This window comes from Arachis hypogaea, chromosome 13, assembly GCF_003086295.3.
Source record: "Arachis hypogaea cultivar Tifrunner chromosome 13, arahy.Tifrunner.gnm2.J5K5, whole genome shotgun sequence".
NCBI classification, from domain to species: domain Eukaryota; kingdom Viridiplantae; phylum Streptophyta; class Magnoliopsida; order Fabales; family Fabaceae; genus Arachis; species Arachis hypogaea.
Window position 1 is genome coordinate 26,520,768 of NC_092048.1, and position 22,362 is coordinate 26,543,129.

The following is a 22,362-nucleotide window of genomic DNA, read 5'->3' on the forward strand; positions in this document are numbered from 1 at the left end:
TTCTTCCCAGTATCCAAGACTATGAAATCAGCAGGGATGTAAAGGCCTTCAACCTTTACTAACACGTCCTCTACTTGTCCATAAGCCTGTTTTCTTGAATTGTCTGCCATCTCTAATGAGATTTTAGCAGCTTGCACCCCATAGATTCCCAGTTTCTCTATTACAGAGAGGGGCATGAGGTTTATCCCTGAACCAAGGTCACACAGAGCCTTTTCAAAGATCATGTTGCCTATGGTACAAGGTATTACAAACTTTCCAGGATCCTGTTTCTTCTGAGGCAATCTCAGTTGATCCAGATCACTTAGTTCATTAGTGAACAAGGGAGGTTCATCTTCCCAAGTCTCAATACCAAATAATTTGGCATTCAGCTTCATGATTGCACCAAGGTACTTCGTGACTTGCTCCTCAGTAACATCCTCATTCTCTTCAGAAGAGGAATACTCATCAGAGCTCATGAATGGCATAAGGAGGTTTAATGGAATCTCTATGGTCTCTGGATGAGTCTCAGATTCCTTTGGTTCCTCAGAGGGAAACTCCTTATTGATCACTGGACGTCCCAGGAGGTCTTCCTCCTTGGGATTCATGTCCTCTCCTTCCCTTACAGGTTCGGCCATGGTGATCATGTCAATGGCCTTGCACTCTCCTTTTGGATTTTCTTCTGTATTGCTTGGGAGAGTACTAGGAGGGATTTCAGTGATCCTTTTACTCAACTGGCCCACTTGTTCCTCCAAATTTCTAATGGAGGACCTTGTTTCATTCATGAAACTTACAGTGGCCTTAGATAGATCAGAGACTAAGTTTGCTAAATTAGAGGTATTTTGTTCAGAGTTCTCTGTCTGTTGCTGAGTGGATGATGGAAAAGGCTTGCTATTGCTAAACCTGTTTCTTCCACCATTATTAAAGCCTTGTTGAGGCTTTTGTTGATCCTTCCATGAGAGATTTGGGTGATTTCTCCATGAGGGGTTATAGGTATTTTCATAAGGTTCACCCATGTAATTTACTTCTGCTTTTGCAGGGTTTTCAGGATCATAAGCTTCTTCTTCAGAAGATGCCTCTTGAGTATTGTTGGATGCAGCTTGTATTCCATTCAGACTCTGAGAAATCATATTGACTTGTTGAGTCAATAATTTATTCTGAGCCAGTATGGCATTCAGAGTATCAATTTCAAGAACTCCCTTCTTCATAGGCGTCCCATTACTCACAGGATTCCTCTCAGAAGTGTACATGAACTGGTTATTAGCAACCATGTCAATGAGTTCTTGAGCTTCTGCAGGCATTTTTTTTAGGTGAATGGATCCACCTGCAGAGGTATCCAATGACATTTTAGCTAATTCAGACAGACCATCATAGAATATGTCCAGGATGGTCCATTCTGAAAGCATGTCAGCAGGACACTTTTTGGTCAGTTCTTTGTATCTCTTCCAAGCTTCATAGAGGGATTCACCTTCTTTTTGTCTAAAGGTCTGAACATCCACTCTAAGCTTACTCAGCTTTTGAGGAGGAAAGAACTTGGCTAAGAAAGCCTTGACCAGCTTATCCCAAGAGTTCAGGCTATCCTTAGGTTGAGAGTCCAACCATACTCTAGCTCTGTCTCTTACAGCAAAAGGGAAAAGCATGAGCCTGTAGACTTCAGGATCTACTCCATTAGTCTTAACAGTATCACATATCTGCAAGAATTCAGTTAAGAACTGAAAAGGATCTTCAGATGGAAGTCCATGAAACTTGCAGTTCTGCTACATCAGAGAAACTAATTGAGGTTTAAGCTCAAAATTGTTTGCTCCAATGGCAGGAATGGAGATGCTTCTTCCATGTGAATTGGAATTTGGTGCAGTAAAATCATCAAGCATTCTCCTTGCATTATTGTTGTTGGGTTCGGCTGCCATCTCCTTTACTTGTTCGAAATTTTCAATAAGGTTGTCTCTGGATTGTTGTAATTTAGCTTCTCTTAGTTTCCTCTTCAGAGTCCTTTCAGGTTCTGAATCAGCTTCAACAAGAATGCCTTTTTCCTTGTTCCTGCTCATAAGAAAGAGAAGAGAACAAGAAAAGAAGAGGAATCCTCTATGTCACAGTAAAGAGGTTCCTTATTGTTAGTAGAAGAATAAATAATTAGAAGGAGATGAGGGAGAAGGATTTTCGAAAATTATTTTTGAAAAAGGGTTAGTGGTTTTCGAAAATTGTTTTTGAAAAAGGTTAGTAGTTTTCGAAAATTAAAATCAAAAATTAAAATAATTAGTTAATTAAAAAGAAATTTTGAAAAAGAGGGAATGGATTTTCGAAAATGAGAGAGAGAGAGTTAGTTAGGTAGTTTTGAAAAAGATAAGAAACAAACAAAAAGTTAGTTAGTTAGTTGAAACAAATTTTGAAAAGATAAGAAGTTAGGAAGTTAGAAAAGATATTTTGAAATCAAATTTTTGAAAAAGATAAGATAAGAAGGTATTTTTGAAAAGATATGATTGAAATTAGTTTTGAAAAAGATTTGATTTTTTAAAATCACAATTAATGACTTGATTCACAAGAAATCACAAGATATGATTCTAGAACTTAAAGTTTGAATCTTTCTTAACAAGCAAGTAACAAACTTGAAATTTTTGAATGAAAACATTAATTGATGATGTTATTTTCGAAAATTATGATATAAAATAAAAAAAAGATTTTTGAAAAATATTTTTAAAATTTTCGAAAATAACTAAGAAAAATGAAAAGGATTTGATTTTTGAAAAAGATTTTGAAAAAGATAAGATTTTTAAATTGAAAATTTGATTTGACTCATAAAAAACAACTAGATTTTAAAAAAGTTTTGAAAAAGTCAACTCAAATTTTTGAAATTTATGAGAGAAAAAAGGAAAGATATTTTTTTGATTTTTGAATTTTTATGATGAGAGAGAAAAACATGAAAAAGACTCAATGCATAAAAATTTTGGATCAAAACAATGAATGCATGCAAGAATGCTATGAATGTCAAGATGAACACCAAAAACACTTTGAATGTCATGATGAACATCAAGACTTATTTTTGAAAATTTTTATATGCAAAGAAAACATGCAAGACACCAAACTTAGAAATCTTTCATGTTTAGACTCTATGGATGCAAAAATGCACATGTAAAACAAGAAAAGATGCAAAACAAGAAAACATCAAGATCAAACAAGAAGACTTACCAAGAACAACTTGAAGATCATGAAGAACACTATGAATGCATGAATTTTTCGAAAAATGCAAGATGAATATGCAATTGACACCAAACTTAAAATCTGACTCAAGACTAAAACAAGAAATACAAAATATTTTTTTGATTTTTATGATTTTATGATTTTTTTGTATTTTCTTTTAATTTTTTTTTCGAAAATCATTTTGAAAAAGAAAAATAAGGATTCCAAAATTTTTAATATGAATTCCAGGAATCTTGTACTCTTATTCTAAAGCTCCAATTTGAGGGTTAGGCATGGCTTAATAGCCGGCCAAGCTTTAGTATGTAACATGAGAGTAATTCATTCAATTTTAAGCCAAAACCTCAGTCCAAAAGAATTTAGACATGGCTTTACAGCCAGCCAGGCTTCAACATGCTTCATGAAATACTAGAATTCATTCTTAAAAATTCTGAAGAAAAATATATTTTTGAAAACAAAATTTATTTAAAAAAAAAATTTTTCGAAAACAAAGGAGAAATTTTTGAAAGATTTTTAAAAAATTTTTGAAAATAAAACAAAAAGAAAATTACCTAATCTGAGCAACAAGATGAACCGTCAGTTGTCCAAACTCGAACAATCCCCGGCAACGGCACCAAAAACTTGGTGCAAGAAATTGTGATCTCAGGTAATGGCGCCAGAAACTCTATACGCACGTCTTAATAAATCGTTTTTCATTCACAACTTCGATACAACTAACCAGCAAGTGCACTGGGTCGTCCAAGTAATAAACCTTACGTGAGTAAGGGTCGATCCCACGGAGATTGTTGGTATGAAGTAAGCTATGGTCACCTTGTAAATCTCAGTCAGGCGGATATAAAATAGTTATGGGGTTTTCGACATTAAATAATAAATAGATAGAAAATAAGGATATAAATACTTATGTATATCATTGGTGAGAATTTCAGATAAGTGTATAGAGATGCTTTCGTTCCTCTGAACCTCTGCTTTCCTGCTGTCTTCATCCAATCAGTCTTACTCCTTTCCATGGCTGGCTTTATGTAAGGGCATCACCGTTGTCAATGGCTACATCCCATCCTCTTGTGAAAATGGTCCAAATGCTCTGTCACAGCACGGCTAATCATCTGAGGTTCTCGATCATACTGGAATAGGATTCACCCTCCTTTTGCGTCTGTCACTACGCCCAGCACTCGCGAGTTTGAAGCTCGTCATAGTCATTCAATCCCTGAATTCTACTCGGAATACCACAGACAAGGTTTAGACTTTCCGGATTCTCATGAATGCCGCCATCAATCTAGGTTACACCACGAAGATTCTGATTAAGAGATCTAAGAGATACTCATTCAATCTAAGGTAGAACGGAAGTGGTTGTCAGGCACGCGTTCATAGGGAATGATGATGATTGTCACGTTCATCACATTCAGGTTGAAGTACGAATGAATATCTTAGAAGCGGAATAAGTTGAATTGAATAGAAAACAGTAGTACTTTGCATTAATCTTTGAGGAACAGCAGAGCTCCACACCTTAATCTATGGAGTGCAGAAACTCTACCGTTTGAAAATACATAAGTGAAAGGTTCAGGCATGGCTGAATGGCCAGCCCCCAAAATGAGATCACAGGATCAAAATTACAATCCGGGATGATCCGAAGATGTCAAATACAATAGTAAAAAGTCCTATTTATACTAGACTAGTCACTAGGGTTTACAAAAGTAAGTAATTGATGCATAAATCCACTTCCGGGGCCCACTTGGTGTGTGCTTGGGCTGAGCTTGAATGTTATACGTGCAGAGGCTCTTTCTGGAGTTGAACGCCAGGTTGTAACGTATTTCTGGCGTTCAACTCTGGTTTGTGACTTGTTTCTGGCGTTTAACTCCAGACAGCAGCGTAAAACTGGCGTTCAATGCCCTTTTACGTCGTCTAAACTCGGCCAAAGTATGGACTATTATACATTGATGGAAAGCCCTAGATGTCTACTTTCCAACGCAATTAGAAGCGCGCCATTTTGAGTTCTGTAGCTCCAGAAAATCCATTTTGAGTGCAGGGAGGTCAGAATCCAACAACATCAGCAGTCCTTCTTCAACCTCTGAATCTGATTTTTGCTCAAGTCCCTCAGTTTCAGCCAGAAAATACCTGAAATCACAGAAAAACACACAAACTCATAGTAAAGTCCATAAATGTGAATTTAACATAAAAACTAATGAAAACATCCCTAAAAGTAACTAGATCCTACTAAAAACATACTAAAAAGTAAAAACAATGCCAAAAAGCGTATAAATTATCCGCTCATCAAGACGCATCACTTCTCTGTAGAACGTGACATAGCTCTCCTTGTGCCTCAATGCTGTGTCTTCAGCCAACCTCACAGAACCCGCCAAGGCAATAGAGCTAGCCTTTTCACCCTCCAACTCTTTCTCTACCTTTGCCAACTTCACCTCCAGCTCCTCCTTCAAACCCTTAATCCGATCAAACTCTAACTTAGCATCCTCCATAAAAGATTTTGTAGCATGAACCGGGATATCCTGAGCAGTTCGGAAAAGAGCCACACCCATATGTGCCATCTTCACACTGCTCCTAGTGATGAAATCTAGATGGTGAAGAATGGACACATCATTCATCGGAAGTCGACCATAAGGGGCGATCTGATTGTCAACAAACCCCACAGCATCAAAATCAGGGGCATCGAGATCAAAAGGCTCAACAGACTTTTGTTTCTTCAAAGGAGGACCCGTAGTTTGAGAGGAGGCAACAGCAGAGGATTGGGGTGGATCAACCAAATGAATCGAAGGGGTAGGGATTATCCTCCTTGGACCGGAAGCAACTGAGACTGGTATCTTAGGGGGAACCTGAGAAGACCCCTCCCCAGCAGCCTTGGACGACGCAAGCTGAGCTGCGGTGGCCTTCTTGGCCTTCTTGAATGCCTTCATTGAATCCGAAGTCTTTGCCATTTCTGAAAATTCACAAAAACCGACAGGGCCGAGTTATATACAAATGACAAAGTAAATAAAGCAAAGAACCAAAGAAAGGAAATCGATCACTACCCAGCTCGGCTCGGAGAAGTGAGGGGTCCCCTAAGAATTTCTTGGTATCAAGATAGGGAGGCTCCCCCCAATTCTCCTCCAACACAGTCACAAAGGCCTGCTCGACCTCGTCCAACATCTCCCATGAATACCTCGACACAACAACATTCTTTTGCCACTCTAAAGGAAAAGTGGGCTCATCATTCTCATCCAGAAAAAAGGGGCAAACTCCTTCAACAGCTCGGACCTTGAAGAAATAGTTCTTAAAATCACGGAACGACTCGTCATACATAGAAAAAACTTTCTTCCCTTGCGAAGCTCGGAAAGAAACCCAGGCAGTCTTTTTCTTCACTACCCCAGGTTTTGTCAAGAAAAACAAATAAAAGAAAAGGGATTGCGAAGCAGAGACGTCAAGTTCACGACACAGCAATTGAAAGATCTTTATAAAGCCCCAAGAATTGGGATGAAGTTGGGACGGAGCTACATTGCAAGACCACAACAGATTGGTCTCAAAACGAGTAAAAGGAATGGTGATATTCATCTGGCCAAAAAAGAAATCGTATGCATAGAAAAAAGGACGGTCTCCAACAACTCGAGTAGAGAAACAAACTCTCTCTTTAGAAGTGGGGGGTACAGGCTCATAATTCTTTTCCTCACTACCACTACTACAAACCCTATGAAATTGCCTAAGCTGCTGACAAAATTTGGAATCAACCAAAGAAACACACAAAAGAACCATTGAATCCACCCAATCAGCCATGCCCTCAGGGACTTGGGAAGATGTCTCAACAATGTTCTTGCGAGAAGACATGAGGTCAACTAGTCCTACAGCAAGAAAAGAAGAAAATAGATTACTAACCCAAACATCTCGGACAAAGTCAAAAACAACCCAAGCAGAACACGACTCAAGCATGCAAACAGATAAAAAGGAAAACCCCAAGACAAGGTCCAGGGGCATCCTTTGGAGGCAGTGACAGAGTAAAGACTCAGGAAAAATCTACAAGGCTAACATCTTGACAAAAACCCTCGACGAAGAAAAAACCCCCTTCCAGACAAACAGCAACACGAAGAGAAAGATAAAGCAAATATAAGAAAGAACGTTATCTGCTACAAAGTCTACCAGTAAAGAAAGTTACAAAAGGCGCAGTCTTTTTTACCAAAAGATTATCAAACAGTTCATCGACCCAAAATTCCAAAATATGAAGGCGACAGTCGCAAACAACAAATTGAGCATAACAACGCAAAAAGATTCAGACTTTCCAGCATGCATTTCAAACGAAAATTAGAGTTTTATCAAAAAACCGAAGGCAAAAAGTAAAGAAGCAGAAAGTAGAAACCAAACCTGGAAAAATAGGAGAAAACCCTGAAAAAAGGTTGAGAGCAGAAGCGACAGGGAGAAGAGCCACCCCTCGAACAGAAAGCCTCACAAAAGTAGGAAACAGAAGGCGAAATCCAGAGTCACCTCTCTTCCACAAGAAGCAATAACCAAGCAATGTCGTAGGGAGAAACTATAAACTCCAGGCGAAAACAAAAAGGGAGAAAGAACAGGGAGGTTACGGAGAAGAGAAACCGTTTTTCCTGAGTGTGAAATTCAAAAATAAAGAGGTTAAGAGAAATGGGGCAATTAAAAACCAATTAATGAAGGTATTAAAGCCTCGCATATTCCCAGAGATAAGAGCGCTAATGCAAAAGCGCGCGCCTTTTAAAGAAGCGAAAGAAAACGTTCCGTATTCAAAAAAGAAAAGCTCTACAAAGATGAAGTCAACAAAATGCTCGATTTCGGCTTCACCAGAGAAGGATCGAAGTCCTAAAACTAAGACTCGACCTCCGAAAAGAAAGACCGAGCTCGAACAGGGGTACTGTTCATACCCTGGGTCAAGCTATCCGACCCGGGATGATTAGCAACAAAGCGACCGACCTCTTCAGGTCAGATCATCCGACCTCTTCTCAAAGAGCTCGGCCAAATCGACAGGAAAGCCCAAAAGGGGCCCAACTTAAGGAACACGACCCAGACCATAAGGCGGCCCAAGCCTATAGGGATAAGGGCGGTTCCCTTGAAGATAAGCTTACCTCACCCAAAGGATAAGATAAAGATAAGATGACTAACTTATCTTATCTAAAAAGGTCACTCTACACCATTATAAATACACTGGAGCACCCACGTATAACTCATACTCTGATTCTACATAAAAAAACCTGCTAACACCCTTGCTAACTTAAGCATCGGAGTCCCTTGCAGGTACCCCCACCCTCCGGTGACGAAGGATCAGCAGTGCAGCTAGTCCCTTAAGTCGGACACGACAGCTCCGGCCGCCACCCACCAGCCGGACACGTCATCTCCGACCAGCATAGAAGATATCGTCCGAGATCGACCCACAGTTTCAGGTAACCCCCAGAATAGATACCAACTCCCAGGCTCAAAGGGAAGAGCTCGACCTACTTCCAGAAGTCCAAGAAAGAGTCCGGATTAAAGAGGAAGCCCTAAAGCGTCGAATGGCTCTGAGATATAATCAGAAGGTAGTCTAGCGAACCTTCACCACCAATGATCTCATCTTAATCCGAAATGATATCGGAGCAGGTCGGTCAGGAGAAGAGAAGCTAGCAGCTAACTAGAAAGGACCATACCGAGTAACAGAAGTACTGGAAAAAGGTTACTACAAGGTGTCTGACCTCAAGGGACGAGAGCTACCCAGGTCATGGCACACCTGTAATCTAAGAAGGTACTATAGTTAGAAAACAATAAAAGATCTTGGGTCAAGGCACACTCTTTTTCCTGAAAAGGTTTTTTAATGAGGCGCCAGGCCGAGATCTAGAAGGGTAAGCACTCATATGTATACACTCTTGTTCATATTTCTATCTTTTATCATCATTTGAATAAAGTTTTTAGATTTCCTAAAAAGTTTCCTACCAAGACGCATTAATCTAAACTCATAAAACGCAAAAATACATCGTCCAATTACGAAGAGATCGGCAAGGTGAAAACCAAATTCATCGTTCGATTACGAAGAGGTCGGCAAGGTGAAAACCAAATTCATCGTCTGATTACAAAGAAGTCGGCAAGGTGAAAGCGATAAAAGCAGATTAATGCAAGAAGTTATAAAAAGCAACCCATAAAAAGCGACCTGACGAGGTCTGACTAAAAATCAATTACTAAAAATAACTTAAGAAGGCCCGACAGAGAAGTCGGACCAAAGAAAGGATCACTAAAAAGGACAAAGACACCTCCAAAAGGTCCGAGCTGCTTCGCTATAAAGGTACAAGTCTTGCAAAAAAGACACTACCTAGAAAGCAAAAGCACAAGTCGAAGACGACGCTAAAAAGTCATCCAAACAAACTATAAAGAAAAGGTTCCTAATCGGAACACTACCTAAAAAGTTATTGAAATGTGACTAAAAAGCCCGGATAACGAAGTCCTACAGGTCGACGTCAGCCAAGAAAAGGCGCAAAGCACAATTTCAAAGAACAAGCCAGAAGGTTGAGAAACAACTTAAGGCTCAAAAGGGGAACAGCTCCGTTCAAACAAAGAAACAAGGCTACAAGGAAGTCGATGACTAAAAAGGTTCTATAAGAACACTAAAAAGTCATCGGACAAGTTAGTCCGGACACCGAAGGATGACCTCGCCCAAACAGAAAGCAAGGCATGATCCAAAAAGGCCAAAAACCCACACTGCAAAAGAGGTCGGATAGGAAAAATACCAAACCTTTATAAAACTCTACAAGAGTTGCAAAGTGATGATGAACATATCAGCAAAAGCATATCTATAATAAAGCATTTAAAGACTCAAAAGGCTACTACTGTAAAGCAGCCTCAGAGTTTTAAGTATTCTGTTTTGCAAAATAAGGTTGCCAAGAAAAGCAACCAAAAGTGTCAGAGAAAGTCAACCAAAGACTTACACAAAAAAGTTCAAAAGTCCACAAATCGGACTATAAAACAAGCACAAGAAAGTTACAAAGGATCTAAATTCTCTCCAGTAGTAGCATCCTTGGCTGAAGGAGGAGGAGCGGTCGCGAGCGGGACGGCATCAACAATTCCATTGGGACGATTTAGGATCTGCACATCGGGATCGGAATCTGGTTGGTCGGCACTATCTTTCCATCCTCCACCACATTGTCCAAGCTAAAAAGAGTCAGGTCGAGCTCGGGAGTAAGAACTCGAACTTGGGCTTTCAAGTTCTCATATGCATCAGTCACACTACCTACCAGATGACCTTGGATCTCAGCATAGTCAGCCTGGGTAGACTCAAGCCTCTCCTTAAACTCCAGCAGCTCGCCATAAGTACGGGTATAGCTCTCTTTGTAATTTTTTGCTGTTTCTCCAGCCAGATTCGCAGCCGCCTCATCAGCGGTAGCCCGGGACTTCTACTTCTCCAAATCCAGATCTATCTTAGCCACCTTAGCATCAAGTTCATCTTTCAATCCCTTAATCCTGTCAAACTCAGTCGTGGCTTCTTCCATAAAAGCCTTAGTGGCACGAACAGAGGATTCCTTGATAACCCGGGAAAGGGCCGCCCCAACATTAGCCACTCGGATACTACTACTCACAACAAAATCAAGATGACGAAGAATTGACACATCATCTAGAGGAATACTACCGTAGGGAGCAATCAGTTCAGTAGCAAAACCCACACCATCAAAATCCTTGGCATTCAGATCATAAGAAACAACAGTTTTTTGGCGTTTTGGGGGAGGACCAGCTACAGTTGCTGCACCAAAAGATGGCCGAATTAGGTCAGAAGGAATTGTCCGAACTTGAGGAGTCGGAATGATCTTCCTCGGCCCGGAAGCATCAGAAGTCGGCTGCTGCACCTGAGAAGATCCTTCTCCCGAAGCCTTTGCTGACAGGTTCTGTACATCCGTCACCTTTTTAGCCCTACGAAAGGCCTTCATAGAATCAGTGGACTTCACCATTTCTAAAAAATGGAACCAGGGAAACAACATCACAAATCCATAAGAGATAAATCGGCAAATAAATAGAAGAAAGCCATTACAAAATGAAGTTGAACACTACCCAGTTTGGCACGAAGGAAGGAAGGATCTCCTAGAAACCTCTTCGTGTCCAGATGAGGAGGCTCTCCCCAGTTCTCCTCTAAAACACCAACAACAGCTTGTTTTAACTCACTCAAGCTCTCCCAAGAGTACTTAACTACTACTGGATCCTTTTGCCACGATAAAGGGAAGGTAAGTTCATTATTTTCATCTAAAAAGAAGGGCCGAGCTCCCTCAACAGTTCGGACCTTGAAGTAATAGTTCTTGAAGTCGCAAAAGTACTCATCATACATAGAAAAAACTTTCTTCCCTTAAGTAGCTCGGAAAGAAATCCAAGCGGCTTTCTTCTTAGCTACCCCAGGCTTTGTCAACACAAAAAGATAAAGAAAGAGAGTTTGGGTAGGTCGGATACCCAATTCCTGACACAACAGTTGAAAATTTTTTATAAAACCCCATGAGTTTGGATGGAGCTGAGAAGGGGCTACATTGCAAGACCACAACAGGTTAGTCTCGAAAGTGGTAAAAGGGATGGTGATATTCAACTGACTAAAAAAGAAGTCATAAGCATAGAAAAAGGGCCGTTCCCCCTGAGTCAAGGGAGGAAAACTAACCTTCTCCTCAGGGTCAGGTGACACCAACTCATAATTCTTCTCCTCGTCCCTATCACTACAAATCCTATGGAACCTCCTAAGTCTCACACAGTACTCGGGGTCAGCGACGGTAACACACATTAAGACTATGGAGTCCAGCCAGTCAGACATGCCGTCAGGGATCTTAGTAGACATCTCAACAATATTTTTTGGGGAAGACATAGGCCAACTATCCTACAGTAAGAAAAAGAAGAAATGGATTACTACCAAACAACTCGGACAAATAAGGAAACAACTCAGACAATAAAAAGTAATCAGCAAGTGTCAAATATGGCAGTAAAAGGGAAACCCCAGGACTCACGCTAAAGTCTAGAGGCACCCTTTGGAGGCAACAACAAGGCAAGAACCCAGAAAAGAGAAGTCGATGCAAAAATCCATGCCCTAAGCCAGCCCTAAATACAAGGAGTTCAATCATCTTTTTTTTTTTTTAGAAAAACATCTCTCCATACAAACAGTGAAGGCCGTCATCATCACAGACCATGCAAAAGATCTACCAAAAGTTCAACAAAAGCCTTACAAAAAGCAAAAAGAGGTCATTCAAGGGTAAAAAGAGACAGGAACAGCGGCAAGCAAAAAGCCTTACAAAAAAAAACTACCAAAAAGCACACATTTTAATCAAACAAAGAGTGACAGGGAAAAAGTCACAACGACGATCAGACGCAAAGATGCAATCTTTTTGCAGAAAGAAGCAAGCTTCTCAAGAGTGAAACTCAAATCAAAATCAAAATACACAACAGCGAGAGCATGCATAAAAGAACGATCATCAAAGTATAAAAGAAGGAAGACCAACCTACCGAGAAAAAGACGATAAATGCTCAGAACAACGACACCAACAAGCCGTTACGAGCGAAGTAAAGGGGAAGCCTAGGGACGTGAAGACAAAGGAAGCAGACGATCAGAGCGCCTCAGCAAATAACCAGCAAAGAGCGAAGAGAAAGGAAAAGAGAAACTGAAAATGATCCTTTAAAATTTAAAATGAAATACAAAAGAGGGAAAAGAAGAAACGGCAAAGGGAAATTTAATGAGTTTTTAAACCCTCGCACGTTCCCAAGAAAGTGTAACGCACGCTACAATCAAAAAAGAAAGAGAGAAACGCTTTGCATTCAAGTAAAAACAAGCTTGCCAGAAGTTACACGAGAAATCAACCAAAAGCTAAATGCCCGAGCACAACTTCCTCAAAGGGGTCAAAGTATAAAAGACACGACCTCAAAGGAAAGATCGAACTCGAGCAGGGGCATTGTTCATACCCTGGGTCGAGCTATGTGACCCGGGTTGACTGAAGACAAGAGCGACCGACCTCTTAAGGTTGGACCGTCACCGACCTCTCCTTAAAGAGTTCGGCCAAATCGCCATAAAGGCCCAAGTAGGCCTAGACGAAGGAGCACAACCCATTCTAAAGGCGGCTAAGCCTTAAAAGATAGGATGGTCCTCCTAAAAGATAAGATAAGATAACTAACTTATCTTAATGCTCACCCCACACCACTATAAATACACTGGAGCACCCAGGTATAACTCATACTCTGATTCTACAAAAAAATACCTGCTCAAAGCCCATGCTAACTTAAGCATCGGAGTCTCTTGCAGGTACCACCACCCTCCGGTGATCCAGGATCAGCAGCACCACCAAAGTCAACAAGTCGGACACGACAGCTCCGACCACCACAGCAGATCTCGTCCAGGACCGACCTTCAGGTTCAGGTAACTCTCGGAACACTAGGTATTTTGGTTCTTTATTTTTCTTCTAGATAATCTTTCTAGCTAATGAGCGGATAATTTATACGCTTTTTGGCATTGTTTTTAGTATGTTTTTAGTATGTTTTAATTAGTTTTTGTTATATTTTTAGTAGTTTTTATTTAAAATTCACTTTTCTGGACTTCACTATGAGTTTGTGTGTTTTTCTGTGATTTTAGATAATTTCTGGCTGAAATTGAGGGACCTGAGCAAAAATCTGATTCAGAGGCTGAAAAAGGACTGCAGATGTTGTTGGATTCTGACCTCCCTGCACTCGAAGTGGATTTTCTGGAGCTACAGAAGCCCAATTGGCACGCTCTCAATTGCGTTGGAAAGTAGACATCTAGGGCTTTCCAGAAATATATAATAGTCCATACTTTGCCCAAGATTTGATGGTCCAAATTGGCGTTCAAAGTCAGCATCAGAATTTCCGGCGTTAAACGCCGGAACTGGCACAAAAGTGGGAGTTAAACGCCCAAACTGGCACAAAAGCTGGCGTTTAACTCCAAGAGAAGTCTCTACACGAAAATGCTTCAATGCTCAACCCAAGCACACATCAAGTGGGCCCAGAAGTGGATATTTACGTCATTTACTCATTTCTGTAAACCCTAGGCTACTAGTTCTCTATAAATAAGACCTTTTTGCTATTGTATCTTTACCTCATGACACATTACACGTTTCATTTTGTATCTTCTACGGCATGAGTCTCTAAACCCCATGGTTGGGGGTGAGGAGCTCTGCTGTGTCTTGATGGATTAACGCAATTACTACTGTTTTTCCCATTCAATCATGCTTGTTCTATTCCAAGATACCACTTGTTCTTCAACCTGATGAATGTGATGATCTGTGACACTCATCACCATTCTCACCTATGAACGTGTGCCTGACAACCACCTCCGTTCTACCTTCGATTGAGTGTGTATCTCTTGGATTCCTTAATTAGAATCCTCGTGGTATAAGCTAGAATTCATTGGCGGCCATTCTTGAGAATCCGGAAGGTCTAAACCTTGTCTGTGGTATTCTGAGTAGGATTCAAGGATTGAATGACTGTGACGAGCTTCAAACTCGCGAGTGTTGGGCGTTAGTGACAGACGCAAAAGAATCACTGGATTCTATTCCGACATGATCGACAACTGACAGATGATTAGCCGTGCTGTGACAGAGCGCGTTGAACATTTTCACTGAGAGGACGGGAGGTAGCCATTGACAACGGTGAAACCCAACATACAGCTTGCCATGGAAGGAGCCTTGCGTGCTTAAAGAAGAAGACAGTAGGAAAGCAGAGATTCAGAAGATGGAGCATCTCCAAAACCTCAACATGTTCTCCATTACTGCAAAACAAGTATTTATTTCATGTTCTTTTACTTTTTACAATTAAATCTCAGAGTTATTGATATTCTGACTAAGAGTTACGAGATAACTATAGCTTGCTTCAAGCCGACAATCTCCGTGGGATCGACCCTTACTGACGTAAGGTATTACTTGGACGACCCAGTGCACTTGCTGGTTAGTTGTGCGGAATTACAAAAGTGTGATTGTGATTTCGTGCACCACTAGCAGCTTCATGAATTTAGATTAAAGATAGTTTCCTTAAAGATTTGGCCAAATTGCCAAATAGAGGAAAGAAAACGGTTCAAAATTTAAACCGTAAGATTACCATTTTCAAAGCGTATTGGTTTGAACAACCGGCATTTGAGATATTAGCCGCAGAGAGTATCTCAACTTTAGATCAAGTGTAGAACATTCTACTAAGATAATTCAGTCAAGAAAAGTTAGTAGTAAAGATTCCATAGATGAATTTAACTCGACGGTCAAATTCATCGTTGTCGATACAATTTTTGGCTTAGGACACGTTTTTATCTCTCACGGTATATCTTTTCTTTTCACTTATCAAGTCTAAATCCACCTTATTATTTTATGATGAGGTGATTCTTAGATATTTATCAAATTTTTCATCACAGAATTTCTGAGAATAACTATGTGGAGAATCGGGGTGTTATATCCCACCCACCTTACAAAAAGTTTTGTCCTTGAAACTTCGAGTATATCTTAAGGGTTATAAAACCACAAAAGATCCTATATTAACTATCCCAACAACTATCTTCTGCAAGGAAAGATTCGATCCTAAAGGTATTCGTAAATGAAGTCGATGGAAACTCTCCACATTCTCGTGTCACCACGCTTCCACTGCGCATCACACACATCGGGCCATCTTGGATTCATCGTTACCATTCTCGTACTATTCCTATCCCAACGTTTAATATTCGATCGTACTTTTAAGTACAGCATCTGCGTGCCACACAAATATGGTCATCGACGTTTAAAAGTTTTGTGATGGCGGTCTATATGATAATTGCATGTGTTGCGAGAATTCTATATTGATAAATTCATCTACTCACAGTTATTGAGGTCTTATTCATTCCCAATAAGCAACATCAAGGTGATCATCCTTAACATATCAAATTAAGTGTGAATAATTCCTGAACAAGGACTCGTAGACGATCATGCTAAATATATCAATGAGGATACCTAACAGCATGAGAAAACAAAAAGCAGAGTATACAACGAAGCATAGTCAGTCCATTCCCAGGCTCTATTAGGAACGAACTGCTCTGATACCAAATTGTAACGACCCAATTTCTGGCAAGTCCGGATCACTGTCAGTCGTCAGGTGTTACTTCTCAGTTGCCCTATAATACTCTAGAATCGGTAATACTTACTATATATGAGCCTTTTGTACAAACAGAATTACATATGTTAGCTTATTTTTATTATATGCTTTTCTTATTAAACCTGTTAGCAGCAACCAAAAAATCATCAGAGATAGACAAAATAAAATAATTACCAAACTAACGATAAAACCAAATAGCAACAAGATTACAGAAAGCTTTCATACACATATACACCTTAATTTAGTTCATACAAGCTTGACATGCTTATATATATATATACACAACTGACAATTTTGCCGATACCTGGTTCACATAGAAAACTCCTAAGATGGTATCCGGGCTAACAGAAGAAAATAACAAACCTAATCCCTTGAAAAGCTACAAAAGTGAGGGAAAGTAGATTCTAAGGAAACAAAGACTGTCTATCCTATATCATACCATCGCTGAGGCACAAGTCTATAGAACATCATCTCAGGACTAGTCTTGAGCACCTCCTATAGGGTTCGGAATCATATGCTCCTCCGGTGCTTCTCTGAATATAACTCCAGTGGCGGCGACCATGTTTGGATCTCCCATCTGTGGGGGAAAGAGAAAAGGAAGGGGTGAGAACCTATATGGTTCCCCGAAAGGTGACATCGTGAAAACAAATCTCTCTCGTGAAACCTAGAGTTCCGGCTCTATCGTAATAAATCGCTTGCCAAGTCTCTCGGCTACTTCCGTATCGCGGGCTCTGACATAACTCCTTCTTGGCATCTTTCTTTGGGATCAAGGTCATTCTCACGCTATTCTCTATGACTAATATTTCGAGCTTTATTATCTTATTCTAAGATTTGGAGAAAGTTAAACCATAAACTTTTAAAAATACAAACAAGAAACAGAGAATAGAAAATTAACAAGAAGCAGATAGCGCATTGAAGAAAGAATGAACAGTAAACAATCACAATCAAAGGTGCAAACAATTGATGATTCATGCCTGTACCTAGCAAAGGCCATCAGCTCATGCGTCGGTTGTCTACCCACAACCCGACATTACTCAAGGCGAACCCCGAATATGATTTCTTTACCGTGTCAGTTAGGCACAATTATCATTATGGGAGAATCCATGTCAGTTAGGATATCTTGGCATCACGGTAGAAACAGGCTATCAGTTAAACGAACATTCCCGCATTAGCAACCTCAGGCTATCAGTTAGGCGGGTACTTTCGCATTAGCAATTTGACACAAAGACCCGTTCAACATACAATATGCTATCAGTTAGGCGGACATTCCCGCATTAGCAATCTTAGGCTATCAATCAGGCGGGCACTTCCACATTAGCACTTTGGCACAAGGCCCATTCAACATATACTTTTCATGATTCATTATCCATTTCAGTTATCTCTTTCATACATGGCTTCTCATTTTCTTCTTCTTTCATCATGCCTCCGTATCACCATTTAACTCTAAACATTCATAGGGACAACTTATATTCTTATTCACTTTCCTGACTTGTTTAGCCTAATGCCTCTTTGGCGACCAGTCTTCTATTTAACAATTAATATAACGAACATACTCAGATTTGTACAAACTTTATGCCCACGCATTTGTATCAAACTCAAGTTTCACTTGGTTTAAGTTTCAGAGTAGTCTCATTTCCAGAACAAAAGTTATGCTTATTCTATTTGGAGAGGTTTCTATTTGGTTAACCGGTGAACCGGTTAACTTCCAAAGTGCATAATTAATTTTCTAGAATAGCCATGGCTTTGAAATTTTAACTGAATGAATTAGACACCATAGGATTTCATTTGGTTTTAGTTTCATCACAAAAACTTTTCTGCCTTAGGAGATATTCATCAAGAAATTTACTGCTCTAAGTTTGTAAATCCTGTTTAGCCTTTAATGAGCAGTAAAATGTTAAAGCCTATAACTTCTAATCCATAGCTTCTAAAATCCTAAACTTTTGAGGGAACGAAATATACATCATGAGGGTTCTATCAAAACTGGTTGCACTCAATTTGGAGTTTAAGATCAATACCAGTAACTCAAACAAGTCACTGGAATTATCAACGAGTTTCAGAAATTTCATGTCAATAAAACAGTGAACCTTCCATTTTGTAAATTGCATATTTAATTCTATAATAATGGGATTACCCCAAAATTTGGACACACTGTTATTCACATGCCAATCTTTCGACTCTCTTTCAACCCAAAAACCCATTAGAATCAAAAGTTGTGTAGGTTGAAAGTTGCTACTAGATTAATTCAAAAACAAATTTTTCAGCAGAAACCATTTACTTTCAAACATTTTTATCTTCCAACCTACTTATTAGAAAATTCTAAAATTTTGAGAGGATGATCTAACCTCGTCAGGTATTACCAGAGAATTATTACACGATTTTTGAGTGGCTAGATTTTTCCCAGAATTTTGCGCAAGTCGCTGCCTAATTTTAGTAACCATATCGGCAGAATTTGGCTTAGGTTCCAACTAACCTTTTCGGTAAGCTTCACATCACCTCTTAATCATCTTTTTATCTTTATCATGCATAATTTAACATCATAACTAGCATCAATTACTCATAACATCATCAACAATCATCATTCACATAAACACAAACATACAATTACACTAGCCTAACCCCTACCTCAATGGAGTTCACCCTTGCTCAAGAAATCAGTTCTAGTTTTTCTTTATCTCTTCGGTCAAGGCTCTTCCTTGAGCTGGGATTTTGGAAAGTCTTAAAGGAGGATGACAAAGAAGATCATGCTCAAGGAACTCCTAGAATCAAGATGGTGAGGTGAAGATCATATTTGTAGCTTAATGAAGGCTTGATGGAGGTTGGAAAGTTGGGCTCTAAGCTCTCAATCTCCTCGGTTATTCTTTCCTCTAATCACTCTCCATTTTTAGCTTCTAATATCTCTAATTATCCATCTTCTCTTGTTCTCTTGTTAAAGCTTCAGAAATGAGGATGAGCATGTCTATTTATAGTGTGGTGAATGGTGTGGTAGGTTACCACCAAATCAAAGAAGGATGACACTTGTTTAATGGCATGTATCTCTTCATTAATTGCTTCCTAATGACTCATCATTCTTGGCCAACTTGTGGCTGAGGTTTGGTCAGGAAAAATAGAATGGAGGGAGTGGTTTAATTGTGGTTATGTGGCTTAATCTAGGGAGTGGTTTGGTTAAGAAAAATTCGGTTCGGTTTAGGTTTGGTAAGATTTTAATTAAGCTAGGTATTTCGGTTCTTTATTTTTCTTCTAGATAATCTTTCTAGTGGCTTCACGAATTTAGATTGAAGAGAGCTTCCTTAAAGATTTGGCCAAATTGTCAAATAGAGAAAAGAAAACGGTTCAAAATTTAAGCCGTAAGATTATCGTTTTCAAACCGTATCGGTTTGAACAACCGGCAATTGAGATATTAGCCGCAAAGAGTATCTCAACTTTAGATCAAGTGTAGAACGTTCTACTAAGATAATTCAGTCAAGAAAAGCTAGTAGTAAAGATTCCATAGATGAATTTAACTCGACGGTCAAATTCATCGTTGTCAATTCGATTTTTGGCTTAGGACACATTTTTATCTCTCACGGTATATCTTTTATTTTTACTTATCAAGTCTAAATCTGCCTTATTATTTTATGATGAGGTAATTCTTAGATATTTATTGAATTTTTCATCACAGAATTTCTGAGAATAACTCTGTGGTGAATCGGGGTGTTATAATTTGCATCTAGCATCAAAACACAAGCTAGAGACATTACCATATTGGACTCTCCCCAATATTTGTCAAATTTTTCTTTCATTAAGGTTGTCATTTCTCTCATGAAGGAATCTATACACAGATTTAAATTTCAAAGTCATAGATAACATGTTGTAAGTAGAATTCCATCTTGTGGGACAATTAATGATGAGTTTTTTCTCTTTCAAATGCTTGTTCTGAGCAATCTCAACAAATGTTTTAAATCTTGAATAATTAAAATTGACATACTTGACACTTTTACAAAATTTGTGAATAATACCTTTAATTTTACCTAGTCCATCTTGTACCAACAAATTCAGAATGTGTGCACAGCACTTAACATGAAACAAACTACCACCAACATGTAATGAGTTGTTATCTGAAATAGTATCCTTAAGAGCCCTTAAACATGAATCATTATAGGAAGCATTGTCAACAGATACTGAGAAGACTTTGTTTTCAATTCCCTAAGTCTTCAAACACTTAAAAATAGCATCCGCAACATCAATGCTATGCCTAGGAGCAGGTACTTGGACAAAACTCAAAATCATTTTTCTGAAGATTCCACCATGCATCAATAAAGTGACCTGTGATAATCATATATTCAACAATTTGATGGCTTGATCTCCACATGTTAGTTGTCAAATTTATCTTCCTAACACCTTATAACAAAGCCTTTAATTGTTTCTTTTCTGCCTCATATATTGCCAAGCAATCACTTCAAGCAGTTTTGTGGGAAACTTTATGAAATTCAGAATTAACATATTGGAAGCTCCACATCCAAACTTCATCCTCAACAATGCTGAAAGGATGCTCATGAACCATAATTGCTGTAACAATTATTTGTCTCATTTTCTCTTGAGAATATCTTGCACCTGGTATCACAAAGGGATTAACACTTGAATTGGAAGGTTGAAATGGAATTGATAGTTGCTTCTTTTGTGCAGCAACATGCAATCTCCTTTGTAAGCAACTACTAGAATGCCTCCATAAATGTGAAGTACTAGCTCCTTTTCCGGCGTAAAAAAAACATAGATTTGCAATACTTGTAAATAGCTTTTATACCTTCAGAACTTTTAACTTGATCAAAATCGTCTCAAATTGGTGAAATCTTTTTTTTTGTAATAACAGTTTCATTACCACCATTTTCATTTGTAACTTGATGATTTGTAATAGTTGTTGTCTATATTGGTACTGATGTAGTTGTCGATGTTTCTAATAGTGCAATTTTAGTATCTATTGTTGGCGTTGTTGGTACTGACTGATTAATTTTTTCTCTATTTAAAGAAATAGAATTGGTCAATGAATCACCTGGAGTTATAGATTCAGCCATTTCTAAAACCTATCGTAATACCTAAACAAAAATTAACAAACAATATTATCTCATAATTTTATTTTTTACTTTTATTATATCAATGGCATAAAGTAAGAACCTTTTAATAAAGAAAAAATTGATAAAGTATTATGTTTGAAAAAGTAGAAATAATATCACAACACAAATAAAAAATCGAACTTAAAATAAGATCTTTGACAGAATAAAACTCTAATTGATGAAAAATAATTAACATTATAACAACAAATATAAAAAATAATAAAATAAAAAATAATGACATGAGGAAGAAGAAAAAATACATACCAAACAAAAGAGTCAAAAGAAGAGAAGATGAAGAAGGTAGTAGAAAAGCGTGTAAAATGGAAAAGAAAAGAGAGAATTTTGTGGGAATATATTAAAAGTGTGTATGTTTGTTTTTTTATTAATGTGGAGGGAAGATTTTTTGAATTATTTTATTTGGCTGATTTTTTATTTTCTAGCATAAAAGATTAAAGATATTAAAAAAATAAAAAGAGAGAAATGTTATTTGTACACCAAAATCAGCCACTAAAATTAGCCACCAATGTATTTGTGTATAAATACATGTGGTTTAATTTATTTTCAATGTGTATTTATATTCCAGCATGTATTTTATACTGGTGGCTAATTTTAGTGTACACATAGCATAACCCAAATAAAAAATACACATATATAATTAAAGAGATAAATGACGTACTGAATAAAGGTATTTAAATATTATAAATGACTCAAATTTATCTTCTTCTAATTACATTTTTACTAGTATATAAATGACCTAATAAACCTATTTTCTGGTCAAACCTAACCTTTTTCCAGTCTTAATAAAGTATGTGCATATCATTTATTTTAATAATAGAAAAGTATCTAGCAATGATCTTGCTTTAATTTTACTTTTGGGGTCTATTATCACGTCAGTTATATTGTTATTTAATTATATTAGTGATTTATTAATATTTTTATTTTGTTTATTTTATTATTGACAAATTATACTCTTATTATCAATATATAATACCAAAGACTTTAGAAGAGTTCTTAGTATCTCCAAAAGAGATTTTGAGTGTTGCAGATTTTCAATGAAATGAATACGGTA

The 22,362-nt window shown here is 38.3% G+C and overlaps 1 non-coding gene across 1 annotated transcript; it reads left to right on the plus strand.

Moving 5' to 3' along the window:
* Window positions 1–1,376: 1,376 nt before the first annotated feature.
* Window positions 1,377–1,484, plus strand: LOC112739130 (small nucleolar RNA R71). The gene has a single exon (XR_003170070.1). It is a non-coding gene; the product is annotated as a small nucleolar RNA R71 (small nucleolar RNA).
* Window positions 1,485–22,362: the final 20,878 nt, after the last annotated feature.